Source organism: Lissotriton helveticus, chromosome 11, assembly GCF_964261635.1.
Source record: "Lissotriton helveticus chromosome 11, aLisHel1.1, whole genome shotgun sequence".
Classification (NCBI taxonomy): domain Eukaryota; kingdom Metazoa; phylum Chordata; class Amphibia; order Caudata; family Salamandridae; genus Lissotriton; species Lissotriton helveticus.
The window spans coordinates 1,182,857,433-1,182,876,940 of NC_136072.1; the positions used below are offsets into that span (position 1 = coordinate 1,182,857,433).

The 19,508-nt window shown below is 44.3% G+C and overlaps 1 protein-coding gene across 1 annotated transcript in view; it reads right to left on the reverse strand.

The window, feature by feature from the left end:
• ADGRD1 (adhesion G protein-coupled receptor D1) overlaps nucleotides 1–19,508 on the reverse strand; it is a 1,126,805-nt gene that overhangs the window by 1,047,088 nt on the left and 60,209 nt on the right. The gene's annotated exons all lie outside the window — the stretch shown is intronic.

The following is a 19,508-nucleotide window of genomic DNA, read 5'->3' on the forward strand; positions in this document are numbered from 1 at the left end:
GCTGAGAGGTGGACGGTGGTCACTTTTAGGTAACGCCTTGAAGGAGTCCTAACTTCTGTGAATACCGAAATGAGTAAGTACCTACTGTGAATACCAAAATGTAGTACGTTTAGGATTTTGTCTTAAGTTAGTTCTGTGAATCGGGCCCGTAGGGCCTGATTCACAAAGGCAAACTTACACTTTTGTGTTAGTTTACTACTTTTTGGTATTCTCAAAGGTAAACTTAGACCAAAAGTCTAACTAATCACAGTCTTATGGGCCAATTCACAAAGTTAAACACACTTTTGTGTACGTTTACTACTTTGCGGTATTCTCGAAGGTACATTTCGGTATTCACAAAGGTAAGTTATTACTAGTAAAGTTAGACTTTTGGTCAAAGTTTACCTCAGTGTTTACCGAAAGGTAGTAAATTTACACAAAAGTGCAAGTTTACCTTTGCAAATGGGGGCCTTTCTTTATACATTTAAGACAACGTGATCATGTACATGCACTGTAGCAGAGGGACAGACATGTAACACAGAATGAACATACATACATTTTTTTGAAAATGACAAATAGAGGCATTTGAGAAGCTTCTGGTATCTTTATATTTCAAAAGCATTTTTTTCATGGACATCTTTTGCAGTGTCAAAATTTCAAGGGCTGGAACTACACTTGCTGAGAGATCAAAAGTGGGTGGTGCCAGTAGCTTATGCTTGTCTTAAAATGAAGCCACACGTGTGTATGTGCAAACGGATAGTACAGTGAAACTGTGAATGGCTCATTAAATCGAGCACAATCTGATGAAATTTGGCTTTTACCTAGGAAAGTCTACTGGGATATATCGATTTTTTTACATGTTATGACAACTTGACAAAATTCCAAATATATATAAATACAAACACTCCCCTACATTAGTATCATGTGGTCATTTGCCATTATTTAGATCCTACATACACAATGTAATATTTTACTTTCTGGACAGACTGTTTCTAAATGTTTGATTAATGACTCAATCCAAAGTGTTAGGGAATGAAGTGCTTTAGTGGTTCTTTGAAAGCCTCCTCTTGCCTCACTTACCATTGGTCATTTGTTTGTTCTGGCAAAGACCCTGGTGAGTGGAGCACAGACCACATGCCAGAGGCGCTTAACGACTTCACCTCATTACAGAGAAAAACCCAATGCAGAAACCATCCAAATGACCTCAGGATGATGAAACAGCTGTTGATGAGGTTCCAAAATGAAGGAAAACATTTCCTTGAAAAGTTTGAAGATATTCGACAAACCACTCCAGAAAGCAGACTAAAGGGCACGAATGAGGTATAAAGGGAGAGACGTGGTACAAGAGTATAGTGTGGGGAAACAGCGTTTACAACGCAACTTTTACAAGAAGTACCTTTACGACGCAACCATTACAACGCAACTTTTACAACGACTGGCGCTGGGGGGCGCTCTAGGATAGGGAATAGTTTTAATGTACTATCCAACACCTTCCCTACTATCCACGGGGACTGGAGTTGGAATAGTAAATTAAAATATTCACTATCCAACGCCCCCCCAACGCAAGTCGTTGTAACGACTTGCGTTGTAAAACTTGCGTCGTAAAGTCATGCGTTGTAAAAGCATGCGTTGTAACGATGTACATCCGCAGCGTGGGATGGAGTTGGTAATATGCAAAAGGTAAGTAAGAGATATTATGGTATAGGTGGGGCTGGCAGTACCAGGGTGCGGGTATGGCTGTATGAACCAGTCTGCAGGCGGAGGAATAAGTTCTGCGGTATAGGTGGAGGGGGAGCGGTACAAGGCTACTTGGACGGTAAAGAGTTTTTTTAGTCTAGCTTAAGATAAAAATACTAAAATATGCGGTGGATTAGAAGTATTTTGCTAAGATAACAAGCAGAAAATAAGTGTAACAGTGAAGAAGAGTTAACTTGGATTTAGGAAAAGAGAAAAGAGCAAAAAGGTAATTTAGTTTCCAATAAAAGAAAACAAGGAGCATGTAACAAATCAAAGAATATTTCTCTGATCGCCATTAATGTAAAACCACAACTTTGCCCACACCAATAAGCTAGCAAGAGCCCTCATATATGGTAACCCTCAATAGATGCACTAAAGATTCAGGGGCAGATTTACAAGCCCCTTTCGCTGCCAGTATGTCATTTTTGTGATGTACTGGCAGTGCAATTGTGGTTCTGAAAAATCTGGATTCATATAATAGTACTGGACTCGAGAATAAAAACTTCGTCGAAATAGGACGAATTTGGTATCAAAAGACCGAGAATGACGAGTACATCAAGTACATGTATTTTCGGCGTATTCGAGTGACGATTTCACCTCGAAATCGTCATTTACATTCTAAAACCCTTAGCTACATGTTGCCCTTTACATAGGCCTTAATCCAGTTGAATTTGATTCCACAAGGACACATACTCCTTAATCGACTTCTCCCTGACCCCAGTACAAGTTAGAACCATTGCCCCAGGCCGAACTCGTTAGGTCAGTTCCCTCCCAGTGGCTAGCAAGATAGCATCTAGGCTCAACCAGCCATAAAACCATTTCAGCGCGCACACCTGCCATATCTCGCTCACATCTTTCTCCACTCCTTTTCTTCACTTACTTTATGATGGGGAGGTGACCGTTTTTATTAGGGGTCCAGCGATATCTGATGAAATGTTGGGCCTTGCCGGATGATTTGTTATGGGCAGCACGACGTGAAATATGTACATGTCATCATGACTCTGCTTTTCTTTTGTAATCAGTAACTATAAATGAAATACCACGAATCCAAGGAATGTTTTGCCCAAGGCTGAAAATTACGTATAAGAAGAGAAGCCTGACTTCGTGAAAGTGTGCAGTCTCCTGAGAATATACTCGTATTTGTACTTCTAGGACCCTGTTACCTTGGTTGCAGCCAATAAACTAATCTTTGACTTCACCTAGAAGACTCTGAGTTTCTGTAGGTCTGACTCAGGAGAACCCGAGGTCTCTGGGTGTTGATCCCCTGGCACCGCTGGGTTACCGGTTCTGTGCCGGTTCTTAAAAACCCAGTACCTCAGTTGGCGCCCAGCGTTTGGGGCGATTCCAGTGGTACCAGTCAGCCTGAAGATCGTGAGGAGCTTCGTGTGGAAATTCCGGAGGAGGGCCCACCACCTCATCGACCCCTGCATGTCGACGTGGTCCGAAGGTCTTTGCTGCGAGGTTCCCCGCTTCCCGACGGCTACAAGGACTGCTGCCCTGGCTATCGCCCTGATGTTGGACCCTTGAAATTTTCGGTAGAGTGAAACCCTGAGACGAGTCTTCTGGTGACGCCATCGATATTTTCAGTTAAGTATAAGTGGAGCGTCTCCCAGTCCTTAGTTGGACTTACTTTGTGGTATCTTGGAGATACAAAAGGTTTTTATTGGTTCTTGCAAGCACCATAACCGAAGGACTCGTGTATTCACGAGAAATATCGTAATCGATAAATCCTTTGAAGTTTTGGAACTAGACTAGAGAGCGAGGATGCCTAGTCTTAGACTCGGGAGTTGGTTTTGTCTTGGTAGTAATAATAGGGACTCCCGATTGGAGGACTCATGTCCGGTTCCTCCAGTTGGAACTCCAACTTACGAACTATACGTTAAACATGGGGTAGGCCCCATCGTTTACAACGAGGTATGGATTAAATACACTAGGAAAGATGGTGTTTTAAAATGGCCCCAATATGGTAGCTTCGATTCTGAAATCTTAGACAACCTTGAAGTTAAACTCTTCAAAAAGAAAGCCCGGCCGGCGATGTTTGACTCTTTCCGCTTATGGCGCAAAGAAGCCAAACAAAAAGAAATTAAATTAGCTAAGAAAAATAAGAGAGAAGGGGGACTTTCAGTAATGCAAGCTGCGGTGCAGTTTAAAGATAATGAGGAAGAGCAGATAAATGAGCAGTTGCACAGGCAACGTAAAATGGCAATAGATAAGTGTTATCCAGTTTTGCCGTCTTTTCAGCAAGGGACAGGGAAAGAGCGTGAAAAAGACCCATTAATGTCGCAATTATTAACTTCACCACCCCCCTATGCGCAGAATGCCACAGCACCCCCGCAACCTTTAGTTGCACAAGCTGCGCCTCCGGCTCTTCCACAGCACCCACCAGCTGCTCTTCAGCTGGCTCCTACTTCTTCGGTGCAGCCTCCTCCAGGCCCACCGGCCACTTCTGTTTCATCTGTGTTTTCTACGATTTTGCCTACTGTACTTTCTACATCTCCTAATGCCCCCTCTATGATTTTGCCTAGTACCACATCTATTATTCCTGATACCTCTTCTGCCATCTCTACCCCCGCCTTACCTCACCCCGTTTGTTCATCTGTTTGTCCTTCGGTTTCACCTTCCATTCGGCAGAAAATGGCCAGCACTGTTACTAATCTTCTTTTACCTCTTTTCGGGTCGCCTGCTACGACCCCTAACATAGGAAGAAGACAGTTGCGAAGTCAACTGCCTGATTATCAAGAGAGCGATTCCCTGAATAGTTTAGCTCGGAAATGGGTCCTGGACACTGCAAAATATGATGTACAGTCTGTCATGGAAGTCTTCCACCAATGGGAAGCAGCGACACAGAGATATGTGTTCGAACAGATGTGCGTCTTTCTTGGCGAAGATTTAGAAGACATTGATCAAGAATGCATCCCACAAGAGATGTGTCGTGTACGATTTAAATTTGGAGAGGGTATGATTGTAGGTCCCGATGTGGAAAAAGCAGTTGAAATGCTATTTTCATATCGAAGTAAGGGAAGCAGTTCTGGGTCACCATCGGAATCTAGTGCATCTAGTAGGAAAAAGGCACGACAATACCCTATGAGAGAGGTTCCCCCACAGTGGAGGGAGGGTGACGCGACAGCTGTCCCACCTGTCCTGCCACACTTTCACCGTGTATGGGTACATGTCCCATGGAAGCGAGCTGAAGTTTTAGCACTTAAACAAACATTACCAGATCCGCGTAAAAATCCTGCAGGGTACTATAAAGAATTGTCGCAAACTGCTGGGTCATGTATAATGAATTTGGCCGATATCGATATGTTATTCGGGAACGTTGTTCCACAGCCTTTATGGGGAAAAATTCGTCATGTAGATCATGACCAGGAATTAGGTGACACGTGGGCTAATATTACTGCTGCAGATGCACGACAAGTTGGTGGTGCCAAGCCTGAGCCTCTGATAGCGGAACTACCTGGTAAAATAGTAGATTACATGAAAACGATAATGCCTGCAATACGCGTAAATTGGGATAAGTTATCTGCATGCAAGCAAAAGAAAGAAGAAACTGTCTCAGATTTCTTCACCAGATTTGAAGAAACATTCATTGACCACAGCGGTCAAGATATGACCACAGAAGGTGGTCAGAGATTGTTTGTCGATAAATTTGTGCACAATCTGCTTCCAGATTTGTGTAGGAAATTAAAAGATTCGGAAAGTTCTTGGGCAGTCTCATCTTCAGCCCAGATATTAGCTACCGCACAGTACTACGAGAATAGAGACAAAGATGAGAAAGATAAAGTAGAAAAGAAAACTAGAGAACTCAAAACGAAGGTTTTGCTACAGCAAGCCTATCCGCCACGTGGTGGTGGTAATCAAAATAATAATGGTCAGAATCACTACCAGAACACTTTTCAGCAGCCTCAACAATATCAGAGAAAATTGCAAAGATTCGATCACAATCAAAACCGCGTAGGTCCCAACCAGTGTTTATATTGCAAACAAGAGGGTCATTACAAATATAACTGTCCTGCCCTACCACAACGTGCAAATGGAATTTCTAGCGTAAGAGGTCGTGGCAGTCAGCAAGCGCCTAGAGGTAGAGGGCATGGAAACGCCCCTCAGGACGCACGTCCCCTTCCACCACAAAACTCTATGAACAGGTTTGACCAGCAAAATAACGTATCTGACAGGACACCCCAATACTACGTTGATGAGTATTACACAGAAAATGAGCAGTGGGAGAATAATGATTGCTAGGACAGCCTTAGACAAGGAGAGGGAGTTGTTTCAGTTCCAGTAGATCAGAGTGGACCTTACGTTGAGGTGATTACATCGGGTGTGTCAGAACCTTGTCTGTTGGATACTGGCGCTACAAAGAGTTCTATTATGCACTCCAAACTCCCTGGCGCACCTTTGTCTGGCGAAATGAACGTTTCCGTAGGTTTTTCTGGCGCCCCGGTTAGAAATCCGATTTCTGACCCTTTATCTCTTTCTGTTGGTCCTTGTGAATTCGAAGCACCCCTTATTTTGACAACAGGTTGTGGTGAAAATTTGCTAGGATTGGATTTGCTAAAAAGATTGTATGGGACTTTGTACTGTTCTCCCTCAGGAGTACAACTTACTTTAGGTCAGAAAGTGTTTCTCCCATGTATTTGTCGAGAAAGGCACTTCCAGCAGAATTGGCACTTCTCCCAGATATTCTTTGGGCTACTGGTCCGAATGATGTAGGTCTTTTAGAAATTCCACCATATGTTGTAACATTGAAGTCGAATGTCAAAATGCCACGAATTCCCCAATACAGAATATCCAATGAGGGCGAAAAAGCTTTGCTAGCGATTGTTTACGAATTGATTGAAAAAGACGTAATTGAAGAAACACGAGGCAATGTTTGCAATAGTCCTGTTCTGCCTGTTTTAAAACGAACTGACCCTTCTCAGCCACCTGTGTATAGATTCGTGATTGATCTTAGAGAAGTAAATAAGATAGTGGTGCCACAATTCCCAGTTGTCCCCGACATTACAACATTATTGACTATGGTTCCAGTCTCTGCCTCCTGGTTTTCGGTGATTGATCTGAAGAATGCTTTCTTCAGTATCCCGATTGCTGAGGAAAGCAGGGATATTTTTTCCTTTAGTTTAGGAGGTCGCAGCTTCCGCTTTAAACGCGCCCCTCAAGGCTACTGTGAAAGCCCCTCAATATACAGTCAAGCTCTGAAAAGTCAGCTTGACACAATGGTTTTGCCCAAAGGTGCCACTCTCGTACAGTACGTGGACGATTTGCTCATCGCTGCGGATACTGAGAAAATCTGTAAAATGGCCACTTTGACATTACTGCATCATCTATGTGATCTGCATCACAAGGTGTCACTTTCCAAGCTTCAATATTGCCGACAAGAAGTGACCTACTTAGGTCATCTCTTATCGAAGGAGGGAAGGAAACTGACCCCAGAAAGAATTCAGGCAATAGCTAAATTGAATGTGCCAAGAACACAGAGAGAAGTGCGTGCTTTCTTGGGCATTACATCGTACTGTAGACAGTGGATTCCAAATTTTTCATTATTAGCCAAACCCTTATTGGCACTAACGTGTACAAATACACCCAATCCCATTCCTTGGTCTGATGAGTGTCAGAAAAGTTTTCTCGAATTACGCACAGCATTATGTTCGGCCCCTGTGTTAGGTAACCCCAACTACAGTAAGCCTTTCACATTATATGTCCATGAGAAGGAGGGCTGTGCATTGTCTGTGCTGACTCAGTTATACGGAGATAGACAGCGGCCATGCGCCTATTTTTCGTCAACTTTGGATCCGGTAGCACGAGCATTGCCAAGTTGTTTAAGGGCCACAGCAGCAGCAGCTGTTTCTATTCGACAGTCTGCAGGTCTAGTAATGAATAATACACTAATCGTGATGGTCCCGCATGCAGTAGACACGTTGTTAAATAGGACCAAGACACAGCACTTAACTAGTGCTCGACTGTCCAGTTATGAATTGACACTACTAGCGAGCCATGTGCACATAAAAAGGTGCAGTACCTTGAACATAGCCACATTGTTACCAATTGCAGAGGAATCGGATGCTTCAGAACAGCACGACTGTTTCCTTAGAACAGAGGAAGAGACGAAAGGGAGAGTTGATTTGTTCGACACTCCTCTTGCTGAATGTGATGGTACATTATGGGTGGATGGTTCATGTTTTAAACTCCCAAATGGTAACGTGACTACAGCATATGCTGTCACAACTTTGCACACAGTCATTGAAACTGCGCGAATACCACATGGTTCAGCTCAAGCCGCTGAACTCGTGGCACTGACGAGAGCATGTGTGTTATCTAAAGGAATGAAAGTGACTGTCTATACCGACAGCCAGTATGCTTTTGGAGTGGCTCACAGTTTTGGACGATTGTGGAGAGAACGTGGGTTCCTGACTTCGCATGGAGCTAAGATTCAGCATGGTCAGTTGGTGAATGAGCTTCTTGAATCACTGACGTTGCCCCTGAAAGTAGCGATCGTGAAATGTAGTGCTCACAAGAAAGTGACTGATGATGTTGGTCGTGGAAATGCATTCGCTGATGAAACTGCTAAGGAAACTGCAAAGAATATGATGAGCCGAATGTATGTTGCGAGCCCAGAAAGATGGACTGGTGATGTTGGAATATGTGAAGACACGATAGAAAGTGTGAAGTCCATCCAAGCTGAGGCCACGGAGAAAGAGTTAAGCATGTGGAGAGAAAGTACAGGGAGAATGGATGCAAATGGTTGTTGGATCGAATCGACAGAGCAACAGAGATGGTTGTTACCCGATGCATATGTGCCTGCAGTGGTTACAATGGCTCATGGAATGGCCCATATCAGCGCAAAGGGGATTTGCGAGTTGTTGGCCCCAGTGTGGAAGAATTCAGGGATTCCCAAGTGTGCAGAGAATGTTGTCAAGAATTGCATGGTATGTCTGAAGCACAATCCTGGTAGGGGAACCCCAACTCCAGCTGGTCATTTTGCACCTCCTACGTATCCGTTCGAGGTTTTGCAGCTAGATTTCATACATATGGAGAGGTGCAACAACTTAAAATACGTGCTCGTGGTTGTTTGTGCCTTCTCAAAATGGGTAGAAGCCTATCCCCTAAGGGACAATACTGCCTTGTCCACAGCGAAAGCCCTTGTGAAAGAGTTCTTCCCCAGGTTCGGAATGCCTAGAATGGTCTGGTCTGACAACGGAAGTGAATTTGTGGGCTGTGTGATGAAAAGAGTGTGTGAAGGGCTAGGCATTAGGCAGAGGTTCCACGCTGCAAATCACCCCCAATCAGCTGGATTAGTGGAATGTTACAATGGCACGCTTAAACTTAAATTGGCCAAAATCCAAGCGAGCACAGGTCTTAAATGGCCTGACGCTCTACCCTTAGCACTCCTATCCACCAGAATGACTGTGCATTCGCGAATGAAACTCAGCCCCTATGAAATAATCTTTGGTCGGCCAGCCAACATATGGGGAGTGCCTAGGCCCACGAAGTTTAGCGAGCTGCAACACCCCATTTTGCTTGACTATTTGTATGAATTGACGGCTAAATTGCGTGTTTTATATCAACAGGTCCACAACACCTTGCCTCCGGTCTCTGAGACACCGGGTCACTCCATTGACCCCGGTTCCTGGGTGCTTGTCCGAAACTTCCAGAGGACAAGAAACGACCAGCCCAGATGGACCGGGCCTCACCTCGTCCTCCTGTCTACAAGGTCGGCTGTTAGGGTGGAGGGGAAGGCCAATTGGGTCCACGGGATCCATTGTAAGAAGATACCCTTCCCTCTGCCACATGACCAATGGGTCCGGAAAGGAGGCACTGACTCAGAGCGCACAACTTATGAACGTGTAAAAGAAGCCAATCCTGATTGTGAAAGTGGGAAAATTTTTCAAGAAACTGCGCCACTACCAGAACAATTGAACTCTGTGGAACCTGAACTACTATTTCTGGACCAGACAGTACCCGGGAAAAGACGCTACAATTTGCGACCAAGAAAAACAGACTAAAGTAAAAGTGATTTATTTTATGATCCGAGAGAAAAACCTGTGGACTAATAAAAAATGTGTTTTTCCCCAAATCCTATTTTTGAAAGTGCAGATTCTCCCATCTAGGTAACTTGCTTATTTTTGTTTTTCTCGAACCGCCATCCGGGTTCCGCTGCTAGGGTCGCGGTTGATTAAAGACTTTTGGGTGCAGCTGACGACGCTAGGTCGCTGGTTCCGGTTGGTCCAAGGGAGCTGCCCTAGACTGACGGAAGCATCCTTTAGCAGAAACAACCTACCACCGTGGGCAGCACCTTAGAGAGGATGGAGTTTCCTGATGTGGAGAGGCCTGCCAAACAAATGAACTTTAAGCAGAGACTTTTGAGCACGATGACGAAGAAACATTTTATAATAATGTGTATTTTTATGCTATTCAGCGTAATGGTCTTTTTGATAAGCTATGTTTTATTCTCTCTTCATGTGACATTTGCGCCCACTACATCACCCATACCTCCTCCTACTGTTTCCTCTCATTCTTTCCACCCTTTGCCTGACCACGAATCAAATAGGAGATTAGAATTCATCAATAACTCCTTCGTTCAGTTATTACACCAACACCAACTTGTAATGAACACAACTAACTGTTGGGTGTGTGGTCTCATGCCCCACACCACGGATAGAGGTATCCCCTATTTGGTCCTGCCATTTAGTCGCAATGGGTCAGTATGGGCATATAGGACAATGTTCATATATGCACGAGAAATCCAACCCCTACGTTCTGTAAAAGACAACCTCAAGACTAGCGCCCTAGTCAAAGGTATAGTTGACATGATCAAGGAAGTAACTTCTTACGAAGATACCCCGGATGATGAGATACTTGCATATGTAGGTTGGAATGTGACCGGATATGGCACTACATTAAGTGAGAAACAGCAAGCCAAAAGATCGTCCCCTATCTGGATCGTACCGCATCAAGGTCACCTGTGTCTGCAAGGTATTGGCAGGAATCCCAGAGCTCAGCTAGGGAAGAGTGTCTGTACAGAAACGTATGTTTTTGGATCTCAGACTTCCCCTGCCTTTTTAGCCGCTAAGGGTACTTATTTCATCTGCCATGATAGAGCCTATACATGGTTGCCCCCTGACTTCTCGGGCTCATGTTTTGTTTCATTCCTGTTACCTCCCACCTACACAGCAGCGGCGGATTACCATCGGACAAGGGTAGTTACAGGTGTTTTGAGTAAAGAAGACACTGCAGGTCAAGAATTTGGTGACTTTGCAATGGGTTTTCTGCCGTTCTGGGGAGCCATGGCTAACAGCAGAAACATAAGGCAATTGACAAGGGTAGTTGAATCCACCGTGATTGAAACTGCTGGTGCCCTTAGTAACCTGACTGCTGAGCTCCAGTCGGATCGACTTATGACCCTTCAGAACCGGGTCGCTTTGGATGTAATACTTGCGGACCGAGGTGGAGTATGCAAATTGATCCAGTCCAGTTGTTGCATTTTTATTCCAGATAATGCTCCGACAGTGTACGGGGCCATCTCCAAACTACATAAGATTTCCGAATCTATTTGTGTGGATAAAGGAGATTGGTCGTTAATGGGATGGTTCTGGGAACTGATATCTGCCTGGGGATGGAAAAATCTGATGGTCATTGGGATGGTCTTAGCCATTCTTTTCCTGTTCTGTCTATGCATACAGTGTGCTCCTGCAATATGTGGCCTCTGTGCTACATCATGTGTAAGGAAGCCTGTGTCAAGAAATGAACTCAGCACTAGAATGATGTTGCGGCAACATCTCAATGACTTTAGGAATATAGATCTGGACTCAGACTAACATGAGGATAGATTAATTGCTTATGTAAGGGCAAAAGGAGGGTCTGTGGTTCTGAAAAATCTGGATTCATATAATAGTACTGGACTCGAGAATAAAAACTTCGTCGAAATAGGACGAATTTGGTATCAAAAGACCGAGAATGACGAGTACATCAAGTACATGTATTTTCGGCGTATTCGAATGACGATTTCACCTCGAAATCGTCATTTACATTCTAAAACCCTTAGCTACATGTTGCCCTTTACATAGGCCTTAATCCAGTTGAATTTGATTCCACAAGGACACATACTCCTTAATCGACTTCTCCCTGACCCCAGTACAAGTTAGAACCATTGCCCCAGGCCGAACTCGTTAGGTCAGTTCCCTCCCAGTGGCTAGCAAGATAGCATCTAGGCTCAACCAGCCATAAAACCATTTCAGCACGCACACCTGCCATATCTCGCTCACATCTTTCTCCACTCCTTTTCTTCACTTACTTTATGATGGGGAGGTGACCGTTTTTATTAGGGGTCCAGCGATATCTGATGAAATGTTGGGCCTTGCCGGATGATTTGTTATGGGCAGCACAATGTGAAATATGTACATGTCATCATGACTCTGCTTTTCTTTTGTAATCAGTAACTATAAATGAAATACCACGAATCCAAGGAATGTTTTGCCCAAGGCTGAAAATTACGTATAAGAAGAGAAGCCTGACTTTGTGAAAGTGTGCAGTCTCCTGAGAATATACTCGTATTTGTACTTCTAGGACCCTGTTACCTTGGTTGCAGCCAATAAACTAATCTTTGACTTCACCTAGAAGACTCTGAGTTTCTGTAGGTCTGACTCAGGAGAACCCGAGGTCTCTGGGTGTTGATCCCCTGGCACCGCTGGGTTACCGGTTCTGTGCCGGTTCTTAAAAACCCAGTACCTCACAATTCTCTGCCCCATATTTACAAGGACAGGAAAAGCCACCCTGTGTGGCTTTTCCAGTCCTTGTAAATATGGCCCCTTTACATACAGCACCTTGCATGAAAGGAGCGTCCCTGGGTTGTTGCTAAGGGTGTTCCAACGCAACACCCATGGAACCAGACACATTTCCAAATTTACGAGGAATCGTAACCCTGGAAATGCGTCAGTATGCTACACCACCCTAGGGTTGGTGTAGCGAGGAGCAAAGAGGAGACATGTTTTCATTAGTCCTCGTTTTTTCCGCTTTCAATGCACCCTACATTCTACACCACACATTGAAAGAAGAAAATGCCTGCAGTAATTGTTTTCATGCAGGAAGGTGCACTTTCTTGCACAAAAACAATCTCCCCATGACGCAGGCATCATTGCACCATGGTGCAAGAGTGCCTGCACCGGCGCTTGGCAGCTGTTTGTGCACCATCGCAGGGGAGAGCACAGGAATGCGACATATTCTTGTAAATATGTTGCATTCTGTGCTCTGAAAGTGCCACAGCGTGGCGCAGCCAGAGGGCTTGCGTTGCCACGCTTCCGCACTTTCTTGTAGATCTGTCCCTCAGTCTGGAACTGTACACAAAGCCAGAGACAAGTCAGTAAATAGTTATTAAACCTTTTAAAACAAATATTGTGTTATGAAGGAAGTGGAAATAAGCATTTTAGAAGCATAGTTCTAGCACCATGATATTGTTCTACGATGTTCTTGAACCAAACAATTGAATTAACATTGGATTTAAAAATAAGTTTCAAACGTTACATTTATTTGAAAACATTCCTTAAAGAGTACAATCTGGGACAGCGCCAACAATGCATCTAAAGCACTCACAATGTCCAGAGTTAAGAAACTTCTTACTCCTAAAATCCACCACAAGAAACAGTCATCAACTATTGATCACAGTGGTCCAGACAATTCTTCCATACAATATCACATGTCCCATAAAAACATTCCAAACTGTGCAAGACGATTGTGTGACAAAATATCGGGACTAGAATATCACAAAACACTAATATCCCATCAAAAATATTGAGAAGAAAAATACTGAGTTCACATACTTTGCAGGCAAATTTAAAAAATATATTTTTTTAAATATTGTGTACCAGAATATTGTCACAAAAATATGTTTGAAATATCTTTATATATATATATAACCTCAGATGTAATTTACTTGAATTATTAAAGTTTAAAATAATGTCATTTAAAATAGAAATGTACATATGTGATTAAAGCAAATATATACATATATATATATAAAGAAATATAGATATATAGATATACATATAGATAGATATAGATATTTAGATATATATTTATAAAGTCACTGAGAAAAACCAAAGGTTAAAGTAACGTTATAGTTAGGGGAATATGTCAGTGACAACATTAATGTTTTGAACCAAAAAAAAACACAGAAATCCACCAGCTATATTAGCAGAGCTAACTATAACTTGCGCCCAAGCAATGCACTCCATACGACCTCAAATATTACATCACTCATGACATGTTCTATGAAATAATTTATAAAATCAATCATTACATCATTGATGACATTACTGATGATGACTCAGACACTGATGACTTTGGGCCAGATGTACGACCATTTTTTGCTGTCGCAGAGGGGTTTCAGACCCCTTTGCGACCGCAAAAACAAGTTGGTCATGTACTATTTCCATAGCGAGTCGCTATTAGGAAGGGGCGTTCCGAGGGCATCCCTTCCTAATAGCGAGTCCTCCAGGTATGTGTGACTCTTTTGCAACTGCAATTGCAGTATGTAGGGGTAAGTAGTGGGTATGTAGCGTGCTTTATAAATGCTATGATTGATTGATTGATTGAAAACAGTCACAGTTTACCAAACTTCTCAAAAGGGTGGTAAATTGCTCACAAACGGGAAGGTGTCCCCGGGGGACCTCTTCCCCTTTGGGAATGCAGGAGAAAATATTTTGTAAGAGCAGGCAAGGTTGACTTCACATATTGTAGCAAAATTTTACTTCACGTAAATGAAATCCCTAGAAATTCACTGAAAAAAACAAAGGCAATGTAATGTTATAGTTAGGTGAAATGTTTAGTAACAAGGTAACATTTCAAACTAAAAGAAAATACAGAAATTCACCATTTATAGTTATCTCAAGTAACTGTAACTCATACCCTAAGGTAAATATAACTGGGCCCCTCGCCATGCACTGCTAATTTTAATTACCCCACATATCACATCATTCATGACATCTGCTATGGCATCATTGATAATATCTCTACAACATTTGCAAAGAAATTATTGATGAGAAAACTGTGCAGTGTTTTCTCAATATCCTACAGATAACATTAGCCCCAGTATTGTCAGTGGTGATGTATCTTATCTCATTTCCCTCTCCCTCTGTTCCTCTCTTTGATTCACAAGGAGCTCTTCTTCTTAATCTTTCTCACTATTGATACTGCTGACCTAATAGGTTATGGAATATCATATTTCCCTCAACCAGGATGTCATTATCTGTTGCTCTTTTTTAAATCATTCCTCAGTGTTGCAATTTCTCTTCGCCTTTATGAGTTTCCCTTATGGTACATTCTTTATCAATTCTGGGAGATTTCCAACTCGGCCATGTAGTAGTCTGTTCCCCATGTTAGTTAAAAATCTATTCTCATGTAATTGAATAGTGGTAAATAGGAATTCATCCCTAGTGTTATTTATATTCCCCATAAAATGTAAGTTGCAGACATCACTATTCATTGAGTTAACAAATTTAACAGCCAGATCATATGGGCCACTCCAGATACCAAAAACATCATCTTGAATCTTACTGACAATTTCACATGTTCGAGAAACACAGCATTCACTCCAAGGACCAGCTCCTCCCACAGACAGACAGAGACAGACAGAGGGAGGGAGAGGGAGGGAGACAGAGAGAGAGGGAAACAGAGGGAGACAGAGAGAGGGGGCAAAGGGAGGGAGACAGAGGGAGGCAGAGGGAGACAGATGGAGAGAGAGTCTGGGGGAGACAGAGGGAGGGAGAGAGAGAGAGAGAGGGAGACAGTGGGAGGGAGACAGTGTATGTATGTATGTATAAACCATTTTATAGCGCGCTCTATTACTTGGGAGTATCCTGGCGCGGTGGAGAAAGGCGGAGAAAGACAGAGAGGGGACCAGCTTATGCCACACCGGTAAACAGATAAGTTTTCAGACTCTTCTTAAACTGACCCACGCACTGAATGGAGCGCAGGTGAAGGGGAACGGCATTCCATGCCCTGGCAGCCACCACGGCTATGGACTGACCCCCTAATTTGGTCCGCTTGAAGCGAGGAAGAGTCATTTTAAACAGGGAGGACGATCTAAGGGTGCGTGAAGGGGCATAAAAAAGAAACCGTTTCTTCAAGTAGGCTGGCCCTTGATCGTGAGTTGCTCTAAAGGAGAGCACTAGAGATTTAAACAGAATGCGCTGTGCCACAGGCAGCCAGTGAAGGCTGCACATGTGGGAGCGAACGCTCTTCCACCTCGGAACATTAAACAAGAGGCGGACCGCGGCATTCTGGATAAACTGTAAGCGTTTGACCAGATAAGCAGGGATACCTGCTGAACAGAGCGTTCGCGTAATCCAGTCTTGATAAAATGAGAGCCCGTGGGAGGGAGACAGTGGGAGGGAGCCAGAGACAGACAGAGAGAGAGGGAGAGAGGGGGAGAGAGGGGTAGAGAGGGGGAGACAGAGCGACGGAGACCGAGGGAGACAGAGAGAGGGAGACAGAGCGACGGAGACCGAGGGAGACAGAGAGAGGGAGAGGGAGACAGAGGGAGAGAGAGGGGGAGAGAGGGGGAGAGAGGGGGAGACAGAGGGAGGGAGACAGAGCGACGGAGACCGAGGGAGACAGAGAGAGGGAGACAGAGCGACGGAGACCGAGGGAGACAGAGAGAGGGAGACAGAGGATGACAGGCAGAGGGAGACAGACAGAGGGAGGAGACAGATAGAGGGAGAAAGAGGGACACAGACAGAGGAAGGAGGGCGACAGAGGGTGGAAGACAGAGGGAAGGAGACAGATAGAGGGAGGGAGACAGACAGAGGGAAATAGAGGGATGGAGACAGAGGGAGAAAGAGGGAGGGAGAGAGAGAGAGAGAGAGAGAGAGAGAGAGAGAGAGATAGAGGGAGAGAGAGGGGGACAGACAGAGTTAGTAAGACATTTTGAGACAGAGGGAGAGAGAGAGGGTGAGAGAGTGAGAGGGATAAAGAGAGGGAGGGAGACAAAGACAGACAGAGACAGGAACAGACAGAAACAGATAGTGACAGGGAGAGGGGCAGACAGATAGAGGCAGAGACAGACAGAGAGACGGAGAGGGAGACAGAGGGAGGGAGACAGGGACAGACAGGGACAGACAGGGACAGACAGAGACAGGGACGGACAGACAGCTAGAGGCTGAGACAGAGATGCAGAGAGGGAGACTGAGAGGGAGACGGAGGGGGACAGATGGAGGGAGTCAGGGGGAGACAGAGGGAGGGAGAGGGAGACAGGCGGAGGCAGACAGACAGAGGGAGGAGGGCGGCAGAGGGAGGGCGACAGAGGGAGGGCGACAGGGGGAGCGAGACAGATAGAGGGATACAGACGGAGACAGACAGAGGGAGGGGGAGAGAGGGAGAGAGAGGGAGACAAAGAGAGAGAGGGAGACAGAGTGAGTGAGTGAGACAGAGAGAGAGCGATTGAGAGAGGGAGGGAGACAGAGAGAGAGAGAGAGAGAGAGAGAGAGAGAAAGATGTGTGTCTGCCGAGTCTGGTGGCTCACTGGACGAAGGAGTCCACTGCAGGGGCCTGTGTTTAACCTCATGGTCACAGGTTATTTTTGCTCTAGCCCCGCCCCCCCCAACTGAAACTGACCCCTTTCCCACCGGTACGGCCCTCGGCCACAAACTACACTGTAAATTTGGCCCCTGAGAAAAAGTTTCTCAGTACCCATGATTTAATGGATCCTTATGGAGTTTCGGCAATAAGTATAGAATGTTATATAAGAAGGAACTCGAGGGAATAGAAAGAGAGATTTAAACGATTGAAAATACTATAAATATCCAGCAGAGTGCACTCTCGAACCCTGTTATGTCAGAGAAGTTGAAATCATTAAGATCAGACCTAGCAGTAGCTCTGGAGTCAAGGCTAAAGAAGAAATGGCAGGCTAGTAAACTAGCTCATTTTGAATACGGGGAGAGTGGCGGGAAGCTCCTGGTGTGGAAGACCAAGCAAGATCTGGCTCGAGGCATCATTACTGAAATAAATTCCCCCATTCCAGGAGTTATACTTGAGACCCCATATGAAATTACTAAGGCCTTTCAGCTACACTTTGATGAGGTATATCAGGAGGACCTGAATGTTCAACCAAGTCAGGTTACGGATTGGCTGGGCCACACCCACATTAATAAGATTTCTGAGGTTAAGGCCCAGAATATGGATATACCGATAGCCAGTTCGGAAGTAGTGAAAGCTATCGATCTAGGCAAAAAAGGTAAAGCCGCAGGCCCGGACGGGCTACCTGCGGAACTTTATAAAGCTTTAAGAGATGTTCTCTCCCCAGTCTTGACCATACTCTTTGCCCTTATCTTTGAAAATGGTGGTGGTATTCCTCCCTCTTGGAATGAAGCTACGGTCTCCCTGATCCGTAAACCATCTAAATCACCAAGATCCTGTGATTCGTACCGACCCATCTCTCTGCTCAATACTGATTATAAGATCTACGCAAGAATATTGGCAGAGAGGTTAAATGGGGTAACAGGGGATCTTTTGCATAGGGATCAAAAAGGATTCATTAAAGGTAGAGGCAGAGCTGAAATCACAACCTCATAGGTACAATAGATATAGCAACTGTTTATAAATGCCCATTAGCCATAATAACACTAGACGCAACAAAAGCTTTCAATAGAGTGAACTGGGTTTATCTAGAACATATACTAAAGGAGTACAATCTAGGGGAAAACTTTTGTAGGTCTGTCTCGTTGTTATATAAATCTCCCATGGCAAGAATCTTAGTGAATGGGAATCTGTCTGCAGCAGTTAAAATCCAGAGAGGCACTAGGCAGGGGTGCCCTTTATCCCCAATGCTTTTTAACCTATATATCGAGCCCCTTGCCGAAAAAATTAGATTGAACTCTGGTATAAAATCTTTCCAATTTACAGAATGGGACAAGAAAATGGCGTTATACACTGACGATTTAATGGTTTTTACTTCAGACCCAAATATCTCAATCCCTTTGGTATATGAGGAAACAAATAGATTCGGTAGTATTTCAGGTTATGAAATTAATGCCACAAAAACAGAGTGCATGACATGGAACCTGTTCCCATCCAATAAAGAGTACGATCAGGTATTTAGGAATACAGATCAGTCAAAATATCAATGAGATCCCAGAATTAAATCTGCAAAGGGTTGCTAAGGAAATTAAATCTTCTCTGAGGGCATGGGCTTATTTGCCTCTAACATTAGTGGGCAGAGTTAATTTAATAAAGATGATGATTCTCCCTAAGTTAATTTTCATTTTACAGAATATCCCCCTGGCATTTAATGAGAAAAGCCTAAGGCCTCTCCAGTCGGCTTTTAACTCCTTTATTTGGGCCTCCAAAGCGATTAGAATTTCATGGGAAAAATTGCGCAGGAAAAAGAACAAGGGGGGGGGGGGTATGCCTACCAGATCTAGTTCTATATGCCAGAGCCCTATCTTTGATTGGAGGGAAACTTCTCCTAGGTATCCCAGATGCATCGGATGTTGTGTGGAAATAAAATTGACAATTGTGCCCCATCATTTCCCTGTTTCTGCCTGACAGCCATTTTTCTCAGACAAACACCCATTTTGTGTGTGACATGCTCTCAGCAACTTGTCTGAAAACTGTCCTTCACATCCCCATTGAATCTTGCACAACCCCCTGCTCCTTGTGGTCGAGCCAATTCCAAGAAGCCTGCCTGTGTGCCTTCCCCCAGTTGTGCCAGAGACTCAGCCACATCCTGTCCATTGTTGGTAACTCAGCCTGTCACACCAACTGCCCTGTGACCACCCCCAACTGAAAGAGGAAGCACGAGG